Raw genomic sequence first — 15,498 nt, forward strand, 5'->3', positions numbered from 1 at the left:
CAATCGGCATGTGGAACGAGGGATATTGTGATATACAATATCGCAATCAAAATCGGAAAGGGGGATGGGTGGAGATGTATGCAAAGGAAAAAAGGCTTGATTGTGATATAGACTTCGTATCCCAAAATTTAAAAAAGGCTATGACATATTTATGGTGTTTTGAACTATTTCAAAGGGGAATGTGGAAATGCGGACAAAGTTAGAAATGGGTCTGCAACTAGAGTTTGAAAGTAAGAAATGCGGCTAGAGTTGGAATGGGAAAATGGCTAGAGTAGGAAGGGATGAAATGGGATGAGAATATGTGAATATGGGAATTTCTCCAAAAAAATAGACTGGACCTGTTCTTCCTCCTTAATCTCCAAATATAAAGCACAACAACCTCTTTCATAAATACAACAGATATATGCGAAGACTAGTGGTGGAAAACCTTGACTAATAAAACTATAAAAATATTTTAGCGAGTTATCATGGATAACAATAGTATAGGTGAAAAACAAACCAAGGGAGAGAAGTTTAGTGTAGAGGGTTGGTATGAGATTCTCGTGCATCAAACTTCAGCACAAAAAATATTAACAAGATGATGTAAATGAAATTTTAGAGGGCATTGAGTGCATATTAAGGATATTATACCTCATACATCACAAGCATCCTTCATCAAAATTTTGACATAGATGAATCCATAACTCTGAGATTAGATCATGCAACTGCAATTACATACCATCCAAGAAGAAAGAAACACATATGGAAATAAATGAAGGAGATATCACATAATACACATTTCATTCATTCAGAATCACCATAACTCCTTTATTAATCCTAAAAAAGAGCATACATTTGCATTTCTTCAAAAACTTGCGAAATTCAAAGTTAGAGCCACCTCTGGAACAAAAATTTGAAACCATTTTTATGAAATTTTACATAGTTTTATAGGGTCTCATAGGTGAGTACCCTTTACAAAATATTCCTTCTTGATTTTCCCTTAACTTCCTACCATCTAAAATGTTTTGGCGTGCTACTAGCACAATTGTCCTAATTATCATATAACGATTTTGATTATATTCTTCAAATAAAATATTAAAAAACATAAAAGGTGTGAGGTGTCATGATTGACACAGAAAGATATCCTCATTGTGGGACTATAGGTTGCTTTGGAAGAGATCCTGGATCAATGATTTGAAATTGAGTTGGATTAACGACTTGATCACACTTCTGCCACAACGTGGGGTTTGGTAAGGGAGAGAGAAAATATTTTTGATATGTTATCTTCAGGTTGCTGAGTTCAATGAAGTTTGGCTTGTCAATGAACCAAGTCTTCACTAGCCAAAGTAACTCGAAGTCCTTCCTCAGAAATTTAACTATAGTCTTCCCTTTGAGGGTGACAATCTTCTCATGATAAGAGTCTTCTTTGCTATTTGCCTCCACCAATGATTGATAATATTACTCCCATGTGATTAGATTCCCTTGAGCATCCCAATAGATGGAAAATCTGGCTCTAGTCCTTTTATCAAATTTCGAATCAAATGCAACCGCATATTTCAACAGGTCACCTAAACACTCCTCGTCTTTGGCTCTGGCTACTTATTTATGAATCATCTTGGAGATTTACATGATTGCCCCAATCTCGTCAACAATATCCATGGACCAGTTGGTTTTTCATTCAGGTATCTGATAATGTTCTTTGTTTTCTTAGTTTTTTTTCCATCCTCCTCTTTAGCTGATATGATAAAGCACTCAGTATCCTTCAATGCAATATTCTTCTCTGCAACTAGGGTCAAGTGCTCCCAAATATTCTTCACTTTGGAAATGATTTCATCCCAAAGTTGTTTCTTGGCCTGAATGAGGGAGATGTTACCCTTTAACTTGTCTTTCAACTCTGTGATATCCTCATTTTCCCTCTTCAAGCTACTACTCATATGTTCCACATTCCCCTTGGTTTCCTCTAGTTTCCTCCCTTTCTATGTGAGAGTATGTTTAGTATTCTCTAAATCAATTTGCACCTTCTTGAGGTCACCCTCTAAAAGCTACAACTCAGGGAGGGTCTTGATCAATTGTTCGGTGGGATTCTATGGGTCCTCTAGCATGATTACAATACAAATATGTGAATCAATCCTTTGCTGGATATCTTACACCTATTGCTCTAGGACTACCACCTCACTGTTTTTGTGTATCATCTCCTTAGTCAGGATCTCTTTTTCACTTTATACGTGGGCCAACTCCTTGGATTGTACATGCTCAGATGCATGCCATTTTAGCTTTTGCCTCAACTCCTACATTTCAGGTTGTTAATTCTGAGTGGTGACCTCCACAACATTTTTATCCTCTGGGTTTACACCTAGTTTGATAATCAACTCTTTGTAATATTCATTTAGCAAATGAAGGGATCTAGAGTTGGCCTTTTCTTGTTTCACCCTAGCGTAAACCTTTTCAAGAAATTTTTCAGCCTTGCTAACATTCAAGGCATTTTTTGTGAACTCAATGTATAACATTTCTCTAGCCTACCTATGCCAATTTATTTTTTCCTCCAAGGGGATGCTTGCCATGTCTAAAGATAGGTCTATAGTCCTGAATTGTGACCCTGATGGGAGGGACTGTGTTGTAGGGTGATGCAAAGAGAGCTTCATTTTATTCCTTTCCAAGTCCATGGCATCTAGGAGCTTGGTCTGATAAGGGACTGAGTGTGAAGCCAACTGTTGTTGCATCTCTTCTCTAACCCTTTTTTTCATTTCCTCATCCATTTTTCCTCCTTCTCCTTTTAGGCTTGTTTTGGGTGAACTTCCTAGAGAGCCCAAGTGAACTTGGATCTTCTTGTGAGAATCCATGACACTCAAGCCCAAGTATTCAAATTTATCTACATGAGTGTACACAAAAAGATAAACCAACAAAGAATAATATTTGAAGTAAGAAGTAGTAGGAAAATGGTTAAACTGGAATTTTATAGATTCGACCAGAAATGAGGGTATGTCAAGGATGAGGTCTAGTTGCATCATTGTGTGCAAGAGCCCTATGGCAGCCTTGGTAACATTATTTGTTTCTTCTTCTCCAAAAAGTAGGGAAATAGTAGTCAGAATGGGTTGTATTGCCTCTGAAAACATAGAAACAGGGAACCTATCAGCAATGGGGAGGGATTGATTGCTAGGTGTTAGAATTAGTTGGAGGAAAGTTTGTTGTGCTCCAGCTGAGAGCCCATTATAAGTATAAAAAGGAGTAGCTTATGTTAGCCTCTTAGGGTTGGAATATTTTGGGGACTAAGAGGGCATTTTGGATCAATTCTTGCATGAATTACGAATTTTTCTCTCCAGCTGAGGATACAAAGTAATTATTCTCATTGATGTAACCAATTGTGAGCCAAGAGATGAACTCAGGGAAATGGTACACTATGGGAGAAACCTGGTGATACAACCCCAACTCAACTACCCTGAATGGGTCTTCTCTCCTCAAATATCAACCATATAAGTCAAAATGGAATTTTGATAGGTGGTAAGAACAGGAGGGGTTGTGGATTTTAGCCTTTGTGTCCATAAAAGTTTCAGTGTGGCCAGAGGGTTTCATTTCCTGAGATTTAGGGGTTTTATGCATCAACTTCGTCATTTTAATCATAAGGGAAATGATTAAGCAGTGGGGATTGTGGATTACCCAGTAACCAAATGAAATTGGGCGTGGAGACAATAGAGATGCCTTGTAATTAGTTGGTAGGTCGTACAAAGTTAAGTATCATACAACAACATGGGGACACAGTTGACAAAAAATAAATTTAAAATGACAACAGTTGGCGTGGGAAGGTTTTATAGGCGGGTAGAGTGGTGGAGTGACACATGGATGGGATGATGGTGTGGGGAGTTTTGGGAAAGACACGTGGAAACACTTGATTGGATAGGAAGTGGATGGGAGAAGGACCTTGGCCCCACAAAAGTCTCACTTGCTTGCAGACGTCACTGTTGTTTTTTCATGTTGGTGGTAGGTGTGGTCCCCCTACTCTGGTGAGGTGAATGAACAAGGTCAGGAGTGAGGCTTGACCCCCCCAAAATCAATCCTGGCCATTAATCGGCTATTTTCGCTTGTTGAATTTGAATTTATGGGGGCTAGCATTAGCTTATCTGCTACACTAGTTTACCCACCAAAGTGTCTTCCAAGACCTGGCAGCCTTAGAGCCGGTGAAACCTGCCAACCATTAGTTTTTCAATTAGTTTTCTCATTCAATGTGGAGGTGGACCCTCCCATTCCATTAAATTCTAACATTTCATGATTTCCCCATGCTCTCTTACTCTAGGATGCCACAGTTGGGTGGACCCCACTCGCTCAGTGTCATCTCAACGCTTCAATTATGTGTTGTTTATAAACCTTTCCAGGATGTTATTGCCGGGTGGACCCCACTCGCTTAGCTTCAACCCAATTCTTCTCTTTTATATCATTTAAAGGTTCTTTCAGAGTGCTCTTGTTGGGGTGTCACTGTCGGGATGAAATCATCTTGGTACTCCTCTCCTAGTGCTCAATTTTTTTCCCTTTTAACATTATGCCGGGAAAACTCCAATGAGGCAAGCCTGTCGGGTGGGTTCCAACTGTGACCAATAGAGATGTTTCCTGCATCTAATTTTCTAGCCACGTCTTCCTAGAGCTTAACATAGAGGCTCTACCAATCTTGTTGCAGATTTTGGTGCTTAAGACAACTTTGGCTATGCGCCAAAGGCTCGTCCAAGGAATTTTCAGCTCTGTAATGACTTTTAATCCCCTTTTCCATTTTTTTGTCTACCCTTCTTTGCACATAAGATTGGATCTCCCTCTATATGAATAAAATTCAGGAAGGGGTATAACATCGGCTCTAACTAGGGGCAGTGCCTTGTAAGTAAGGCATTGAGAAAATATAGATTAGTGCCTTGAACTTGGGCATGGAGTCAAACTAATTCGGACATAGAAAATAAAAAATGAAAATAAAATCAACTCTCCAATATTTATAGCGGCTCACCGATATTTACAATGGAGGGGAAATAAATTATCTAGTGTTGGAAGTAATGTTTGACAGGTAGCTCAAACACTTCATCGTCAATATTTTCCAGTAGAAAGGTGTTGTTTCCTTTGGCTTCAGCTATCTTGAAAGGCCAAAACCACAGGAGATCAAATGTCCTATGCTTTTAGTTTTCTTCTCTCCTGATATCCCATCTAAGAATGAGGTCACTTGACTGAAAAATCTTATCCTTAGCCTTCTTGTCAAAGAGAGCCTTCATCTTATCCTGATATTTGATCACACTTTGAGTTACTTTTCCCCTGCTTTCTTGGAATTCCACCAACTGGTTTATTCTCCTGGTTAGAGGGTTTGGCTCCTCCTTTGCATCTTGTAGGCGTTTATCCACTAGCATAGCCAATTGGGCAGGACATACTGCAACAATCCCATATACCAACTCAAATGGGGATTTCCCAGTGGACCTCTTAGTAGTGACTATGTTAGCCCATACTACAAACTTAAGTTGAGAGTCCCAATTCTTCTGATTCTGTGTTATGGTATTTTTAAGGATTCTTACTAAAGTTTTGTTGGATGATTCTACTAATCCATTTCCTTGTGGGTAGTAAGTAGTGGAGTATCCCAAAAAAATTATAATCTTGGCAGAAACTGATGAATTTGGCTAATTTAAATTCCTGTGTGTTATTAGTGACATTTTTTTAAGGGACAACCAAATTTAGCTAGAATGTTCTCCTCCATAAATTTAATAACCACTACATCAGTTGCATTCATGGCAGGGATGGCCTCTACCCACTTTGTAAAGTAATCTGTTGTTGTGAGTATCCATTTTTGTTACCCACCAGATGATAGATTGATCTCCCCAATAATATCTAGCCCCCACTGCTTAAATGGTTCATCCACAAAAACAAAGATCAAAGGGAGGGGTGCTAGCTTCTGTCTTTCAACAAAAAATTGGTACTTTTTACATGCCCTCACTTGTGCATGGACATCATCAAATAAATTGGGCCAATAGAAACCAACCTGTAGAATTTTATGGGTTGTGACTTTCCAGCTATAATGCTCTCCACAAACACAGCTATGAAACTCATCTATTAGATTGGGAATTTCTTCTTCCACCAAACATAATAGTAAGTGTTAGCTCTGCTACAGTTTGCAACATTTGATGGATTAAATCAGGTCAGGCAATGCTGGTTTGGGTTGCAAAGGGTTTGCAGCTGTTTATTTCATCTTTCCCTTTCATTTTCCCATTTCTCCTTATAACTCCCACACCTACGTTTCATCCTTCCCTTTCGTTCTCTTTATTATCCTTGCCTTTTTTTTTTAAAACCCCAATAACCTTTATAAACCCCATTCCTCCGTTTTACTCAAAACCCCTCATAAACCCTTTTTCGAGCTCCCGGGCTTCTTTTTGTGTTTTAACATTATTAAGCCCCATATAACCCATTTTCCTTTGGTCCCAGGCGCAAAGCTAAACCTTTTAACCTTGCATTATATAACATGCGCATATAATAAAAAATTATAACTCGACGGGCCCGTACCTGTCACATCACTCCAAACATGTGTGTTAATTCTCCGCTATCCGATCATCCCGCGGAGATCCAATGATTGATGCTTCCTTCGCTCCCTGAACCTACTCGACTGATAACCTGCGAGGAAGTGGTTTCCCGCCGGCCACATGTCGCTGTTTGATTGCGTCGCGCCTCCATGTATGTAAACCGCCTCTCCCAAAAAGTGGTGCGGGGAAACCACTTACCGCCCTTTTGGTATGGTCCCCCGCTCGCTAACTGGTGTGCATCTTCCTCATGCGATGGCCATCGGATCGATTGCGCCTTGATCTAACGGCTCTCATCTATCCTAATTTTCTAACCTCCCGATACCCCTCATTAAACGATCTCCGCCATTGATTTTTGCGATCTGACGGTGGAGCTTCGTTCATCCATTCTTTTCTATGCCCGATATCTCCCTGGATCCAATCTGCACCGTTCATGTTTCCGATCCAACTGATATTGTCTCTGTATCTTCCATCGCCTCTTGACAGTTTTCAATGCAATTTTGTGTTTTGAGAAGTCCTGCACACCTGAAGGAGAAAGAAGCCCATGTTCAATACTCTGCGCAGTTAATATTTTAGCTGCCACATTCAAAGATAGCACGATCAAGGATGAGAAGGATGATCATTTTCAGCTCAATGACTGCAGCAGTAATTGAAATGCATTCAAATCATACTTCATATGTTCAGGAAGGACAAAAAAGTATAGAAAGAGCCATTTTGTTCATTAAAAACAATCAAACTGTTATCAGAGACCCATATCTAATTGTAAATGTGGTTGGTGGTCAGTTATGACCCCTCCACGCATGGGGTTTGCAGATCAATTTTGTGGTCAACCTCCATATATACACAGAGAAAAGAGGTAATGAGGTTGATGAGTGTGATTCTATTGTAAGCTTCAACTTCTGGAGACTGTAACTACTGTGAGACTTGTAGCTTCTGGTCTTCATTTTCAGCTAATGCAAACTTCTTTTGCTGTCAATTGCTTACTTTCCACTTCTTCTTCTTGTTTCAGGCTGTGCCTGCTATGTATTTATTCATGTGCTGTTGATGTTTAGCATTAGAGGGGCTGTCATCCCACCTCTATGTTTGAATCTAGCATGTATCATTGAATTTATATGCAGGTTTCTGTTGTTTTAATGCCAGAGAGCTATCATCCTGTCTGTGCATTAGAGAATAGATTTACATACCTCTTAACTAGTTGCAGTTGGCCATCACAAGGTCCTGTCACACGGGTGACCTGAGTTCGATCCCTGACAACGGCGCCAATTAATGTTATCACCCCAAGAAACTCTCCTAGGTTGTATATCAGAGATGCTCGGGAACATTATAAACTCAACAAAATGTTGGATAAATGGTGGATGAATGAAATAAATGCTGCATATTCAAGCCAGATAACAACTTCTACTATGCTTAACCCCAGACATGGGTGAATAACCCCAGACTACAAGGCTTTTAACCACCAATTACTCACAGTTTTAAAGAAAATGTGATGATGGAGAATGCTAATCACACCAGCAAATGCACAGGACCCTGTGATGGCCAGCTGCAACTAGTTAAGAGGTATGTAAATCTATTCTCTAATGCACAGACAGGATGACAGCTCTCTGGCATTAAAACAATAGAAACCTACATATAAATTCAATGATATGTGCTAGATTCAAACACATAGGTGGGATGACAACCCCTCTAATGCTAAACATCAACAACACATGAATAAATACATAGCAGGCACAGCCTGGAACAAGATGAAGAAGTGGAAAATGAGTAATTGACAGCAAAAGAAGCTTGCATTAGTTGAAAATGAAGACCAGAAGCTGCAGGTCTCACAGTAGTTATAGTCTCCAGAAGTTGAAGCTTACAACAGAATCACACTCATCAACCTCATTACCTCTTTTCTCTGGGTATATATGGAGGTTGACTACAAAATTTCTCTACAAACCCATGCATGGAGGGGTCATAACTGAACACCAACTGCATTTACAATCAGATATGGGTCTCTGATAATAGTTTGATTATTTTTAATGAACAAAATGGCTCTTTCTATACTTTGTTGTCCTTCCTCAACAGATGAAGTATGATTTGAATGCATTTCAATAACTGATGCAGTCATTGAGCTGAAAATGATAGTCCTTCTCGTCCTTGACCGTGCTGTCTTTGAATGTGGCAGCTGAAATATTAACTGCGCAGAGTATTGAACATGGGCTCCTTTCTCCTTCGGGTGCGCAGGACTGCTCAAAACACAAAAATTGCATTGAAAACTGTCAGGAGGCGATGGAAGATACAGAGGCAATATCAGCCGTTGGATCGCAAACATGAACGGTGCAGATTGGATCCAGGGAGCTATTGGGCATAGACAAGAATGGATGAACGAAGCTCCACCGTCGGATCGCAAAAATCAATGGCGGAGATCGTTTGATGAGGGGTATCGGGAGGTTAGAAAATCGGGATAGACGAGAGCCGTCAGATCAGGGCGCGATCGATCCGACGGCCATCGCACGAGGAAGATGTGCACAAGTTAGCGAGCGGGGGACCGTACCGAAAGGGTGGTAAGCGGTTTCCCTGCACCACTTTTTGGGAGAGGCGGTTTACATACATGGAGGCGCGACGTAATCAAACAGCGACACGTGGCCGGTGGGAAACCACTTCCCCGCAGGTTATCAGTCGAGCAGGTTCATGGAGTGGGGGAAGCATCAATCGTTGGATCTCCGTGGGATGATCGGATGGCGGAGAATTAACACACATGTTTGGAGTGACGTGATAGGTACGGGCCCGCCGGGTTATAATTTTTTATTATATGCGCGCGTTATATAATGCAAGGTTAAAAGGTTTAGCTTCACGCCCGAGACCAAAGGAAAATGGGTTATACGGGGCTTAATAATGTTAAAACACAAAAAGAAGCCCGGGAGCCCAAAAAAGGGTTTATGAGGGGTCTTGAGTAAAATGGAGGAATGGGGTTTATAAAGGTTATTATGGTTTTAAAAAAAAAGGCAAGGAGGATAAAGAGAACGAAAGGGAAGGATGAAACGAAGGTGTGGGAGTTATAAGGAGAAATGGGAAAATGAAAGGGAAAGATGAAATAAACAGCTGCAAACCCTTTGCAACCTGAACCAGCATTTCTTGACCTGATTTAATCCATCAAATGTTGCAAACTGTAGCAGAGCTAACAGTAAGACTCCCATAGGGTCCTTCCAATACAACTAACCTTTGGAAATGAAAAACTTTTGTGCTTGTAGCCTTAGAGCTCTATATTTTATCTTGTCAAATTTAGGTGGGCATTCCATAATTAACAACAAATTTATACCACTCCAAGGCCAAGTATTTCATTTGAATTTTTTGTGTTTCCCTATTGATATCTTCAAGTTATCCTTGATTCTTTGCTTTTGCCTCATTAGCTAGTAGGTTTATACCTAGAGCTGGATAATTTGCTTTTGACAAAATTTTGGCCAATCACTTCCCCTTGATAAATTTAGTACGCTTGATATCCATGTCATACTCCTGCGTCTTGGCAGTCCATTTAGCTCTCTTGCCTTCATTGTCTCCTTGTATGAGGATCTCTTTCACAAAAACTATAGGGACACAAGCAATTACCCTAGATTTAAAAATATAAATTCAGAAAGCTTTCAGAGCCTTGACTAGGGTGTAGGCCCGCTTTTCCATAATGTTATATATTAGTTATGCATTCCTTAACACTTGAGTAGAAAATGCAATCAGATGCTACTTCCCTTTATCATTTTTCTGTAACAGGACAACTGCTAATTTGTTAGGAGATGCAAAAGAAAAAATGAGGAATGGCTTTTCATAATCAAGGTTGGCTAAAATGTAGGCTTCTATGAAGGCGTTCTTGATCCTAGAGAATGATTCTCTAGCTTCAAGAGTCCACTTGACTTCCTTGTCTTTCTTCAGCATATGATCGATCTCTCTTACAATCCCAACATAATTAGGTATAAAGCTCCTAAGAAAATTGATTATTCTTAAGAAGACTTGTATCTCCTTTCCATTCCTTGGTAGGGGGATATTGTTGATGGCATCCACCCTCTTGAGGTCAGTCTTGACTCCTTCCCTTGCCACTATGTGACCCAATAACTTGTCTTTGCTTAGATAAAATTGAGACTTCTTGGGATTTAAAGACAAGCCATAATTCTTGTACTTTTTGAAGGTGATATGCAAATGTTGAAGTTGTTATGTCATCTAGATATATTACTAAAAATTTGTATTTCTCACCAACGAATTTTATATCCATTTCCTTTTGAAAAGTGGATCCAAAATTTATGAGACCAAAGGGCATCTTGATGTACATGAAGGTTCCCTAAGGTGTAGTAAAATTTATTTTCTTCTTATCCCTAGGATGTACAAAAACCTGATTGTATCCAGAGAACCCATCCATCATGCACAACTAGGATGATCCCACCACTTTTTGAAAAATGTAATCCATCTTGGCAAATGGGTAATTATCCTTCAGATAAGTTCGATTCGAGTTTCTAAACTCCACACATAATCTGATCTCCCCATTTTTCCTCTTGTCAGAGACTAAATTTTCCACCCATTCTGAGTATCTTAGAGGCAAAATTATTTTAGTCTGGAGAAACTTCTTAACCTCCTTTTCAATCGAGGGGAGTAGTAAGGGGTTTATTAGCCCAAGCTTTTTCTTGTAGGGCTTCATTCCAACTTTCAAAGGAATTTTGTGTTGTATGATACTAGGATCAAAGGTCTTCAAATCATCATAGGACCAGGAAAAAACATCCAGATAATTTTTAAATAGATTAAGATATCTTTATTTATATTATTTTGAAACTCCTTTAGCCAACATAATAATTGTAGGCTCTTTTTTTGTGCCAATATTATATTCCTCTATAACCTCCTCAAGCTCCTATTTAGTTGGATTGATAGCTACATCATTTGCATTAAACAATCTTTATATTGGAACCACCCTCTCAGAATCATATTTCCCTTCAATTGGAAAATTTTATGACCAACAACTAATTCCTCCAAAGTTGCATGTTGTCCTTCCATTGCATCTTCATCTTCCTGGTCAATCATTGAATTAGAGAATGCTAGAAACTAATTAATGGAGCAATGAAATACAAAAAATATTGCCGAAACACAAATACATAAATGCATAGAAAAAAGAGAGACACAAATATACATGGTTCACCCAATTTGGGCTATGTCCACGGAGAAACAACCAATCCTTCCTTTTATATTATCCAAAAAAATGAAGAGATACAACCTACAACAGATCCGATTTAATTTCATCTTCTCTCTCACACTAAGTCTCCTCTCTCTTTCTCGCTCAGAATAATGATACACATCTACAATACAATTCCCTCAATATAAATTGAGGGGATTTCCTTATAGGGAAAAAAACCCTAAATTAAACATAACTTATACTGTCATATCATCCGCCTAATGAATGACCCAATTTAACTACGAAATTACAATATTTTACAAGGTAATGTTTTTTTAATCTATTTTTAGCTTCAAGGGCACTGCCCCCGAACCCTCCCTATGGGGGGGATCCAAACATGCACCCCCTCCCTGGACCCCCTAGGAAACAATAGTGGGGGGGAAGCCCCCGCACAACCCCCCATTAGGGATTAGGATCCAAGCATGATTAAAACAAGACCTCTAAATGAATAAGATAATAAAGATCCACATCCAACAATCTCCCACTTGGAGACTGATTATATCAACTCCATCACTACTTCACTTGCTAGATAGTACCTCCACTTTGGACCTGGTTGTTTCTCATCTTCATCATCATTCTTGAAGGCTAATTGAAACTGAGTAGAAGCTCAATTTCTCCCTAGTTACAACCTTTGTCAAAATATCTGCGGGATTCTGGCTAGTGTTTACTTTTTCCAGCTTCAACCATCCATCATCCAAAACTGACCGTATAAAATGATACCTAAGCTATATATGTTTAGTCTTAGAATGAAAGGATGAATTATTTTCAATATGAATGACACTCTGGCTATCACTATATAACCTTCTCATCCATTTCTACTTGCCCAACTTATCCATAAAAATTTGTAGCCAAATCATTTTTTTACTAGCCTTTGTAGCAGCAACATACTATGCTTCCGTTGTTGAAAGTGAAACAATGTTTTGCAATTTTGAAACCCAACTAACAGTTGTTCCACCTATAATAAACACATACCCTGTGGTGCTCCTCCTGTTATCTCTGCCACCTACCATATCTGCATCAACATATCCCTGTAGAGCAATGTTTGAACATGTTGTGCTATTCAACAATCCCCCCATTTATTGGTATAATAGATAATATTCTATTAATAAATGGGGACCCTTGATTAAAAAACCCTTCAAAAAAGAAATTTATCACTTAGACTTTTTCTTTTAAGCTTTCTAAAGAATAAAGCAAGATATCAAGCCGAAACCCTTTGAAAGCTAGAAATTCTCGCCTTTTGCATACCGCTAGACCAAGTGTGTCAAAAGCCTTATTAAGAAGAAAAACCTATGAATTGAGATCAAAAGGATCCCCACTCTTAACTTAGATATCATTGGAATTTTCATTTAAACTAAGACTTAAAGAATTTCCTATTAAATTAAAGCCTATATTGCTATTGCATATCGTCACTCACAAAGGGCGCACACACACAAGGCATGATGAAACGTGTGAAGTGTGATATCGTGATAGGAAAAGTCATCCTTATCGCATCACGTCAAAATATTTAAGAAAGTTATAAATGTGATGAACTGCGCGATCTTGCGAAATTCGATAAAAGCCCGAACCTAATAGAAGCCAATGTCAAAAATTGGTAATTAAGTCCACTGCGTAATGAAAAGCGCTTTATGAGGTAAATACTCCATAAAAAAAAATTACACTTTAAACAAAAAAGAATATGCTGCTTATCCCACATCTCGCATCCCATAGGAACCTAAGGAACTTTAAGAAAGTGCACAATCAAATATGCAATGATGTGATTTGTGATATTGCATTGCAATCACAAAATCAACATTCTTGCAACTAAGCCCACCACCTCATAAGTTTTCCTTCCCATATTGCGATGCGAAACATTAATGAGCAGTAAAGGTAGCGATAAGGGACCATTAGTGGATATTTAATATAGGTTAATTGCATTTATGTTGAAAAGCAGATCGATGTGATACGATATCTTTTCATCTGCATTTGATTAAGACTCCTTTCTTGTCACCTTTTCAAGGTTATCTGCAACATTCGTTCTCATTCTCATTCTCATTAAAACTCCTTTCTTGTCCACTTTGCTCCATTTCAAGAAAAATCCACAGGAAGCATCGTCAGAAGCAATGGGAAAGAAGGGAAAGGCAGCTGCGTCTGTTGGATCCCTATAATACTAGTGATTACCCCATTACTATTGTAGTTGCATCCCTTATTAATATTGTTGTGCCCCTATTATCCCCATATTGTTATTACTGTGCCCCATAGAATCCCTCTATTGTCATTTTTTTGGCTTTATATTATTATTGTTAGGTTGGTTGGGTTATATTGTGACTCCTTAGACTCCTATATATAGAAAGAAGGTTTTGTCATTTGAATCATTGAAGAATTGTTCATTTATGTAAAGTAAAGGAGGTTGCCCCCTCGAAGAGGCTGATTCTAAGCTGTTGATCTATCTTTTCTATCTTTTCTTGAGCTGGTTTCATAACATTTGGTATTAGAGCTTTGGATTCTAGGGTTTCGCTGCTCCAAATAGGTCATTGTGGCATTTTCGCTATAACTCTTTTTCTACAATGTTTCAAAAGCTAAAAAAAAAACCGTTTGAGAAGAAATCGCGCTGAACCTTGGGTCCGAAGTTCAAAGCTTTTCACGCTATATTTGCGGAGATATGATCTGAGGAAGTTGGTCTTTTTGCAGACTCTTGAATTACATTCCAAACAGGTGACCTGGGGAAAATCATCATAACTTTCTCTCCGAGCATCGGATTGAAATTTCGTAAGAAGTTACAAAAAGAGGATGGACTGTAGTTTCTTGTACATATTTTTAGAGCCAAAGGTCGAAACAGTGACTCGTGGCACGTCGTACAAGTTTGATCTACTGAACTAATCTATAATCAGGTCACTGTGGGAGATTTCACATAGCTCTTCCTTGGGGAATCCAATTTGGATCAGACTAGTGGCATTGGAAAGAGGACACAGAGGGCTACTTCAGGTCGCAATTTCATAATTGGATGATTTGAAAGTACAGAGATACATCAGAGGAAATATCGAGCTCCTACAAAGTGAAAAAAGGTGTGTAGATTCTTTTAAATTTTTGCTTAAGATTGGTTTGAAAATTTATTTTGAAGGAATTCAAAGGGCATAGTAGAGCATTATTATTGGTAACTAATTCCCCGAGGAAAGAAAATGCAAACACCTAGTAAGCAACCTGAAATCTCTAGCATGACTCATGAAGAAGAGGAAGAAATGCTACATGATATATCAAAATTACAAGAACAAGTGCAACAAATGTCACTCTCACAAAAGCTAACAGAAGCTAAGATAAATGGTGTGGAATCTAAGATAAAGGGCATGGAAGCTAAGATGGATGATTTGAAGATAGATTTGAAGAGAGACATGGCAGATTTGAAGACAGATTTGAAGACATACATGGCAGATTTGAAGACAGATTTGACAAATTTTCTACAAGAAATACTTACTAATGGTGAAAAGGTAGTAAAGGAAACTCATGATGCGAACAAAAGAAATGTTAATCATGATTTCATAGACTCTAATGTGGGATCGAAGACCCACCATATTCCAAAAATCGATATGAGGAAGTTTGATGGCAAGGATCCAGCAACATGGATATTACAGATGGAGCAATTTTTCGATCTCAATAATGTGCAAAACACACAAAAGGTACGTATTGCAACTTTATATTTGGAACCAAATCAGTTTGTATGGTATCAATGGATTTTCTCTCGTAAAAAAATTATCACTTGGGCAATTTTTACGGAAGAATTGATAGCACATTATGAGGATACAAAAAGCAACACTTCTTTTAGCCAATTGATAAGTC

Source organism: Pinus tabuliformis, chromosome 1_2 (assembly GCF_031772625.1).
Source record: "Pinus tabuliformis cultivar Carrire ecotype Pingquan chromosome 1_2, CPIR1, whole genome shotgun sequence".
NCBI lineage: Eukaryota > Viridiplantae > Streptophyta > Pinopsida > Pinales > Pinaceae > Pinus > Pinus tabuliformis.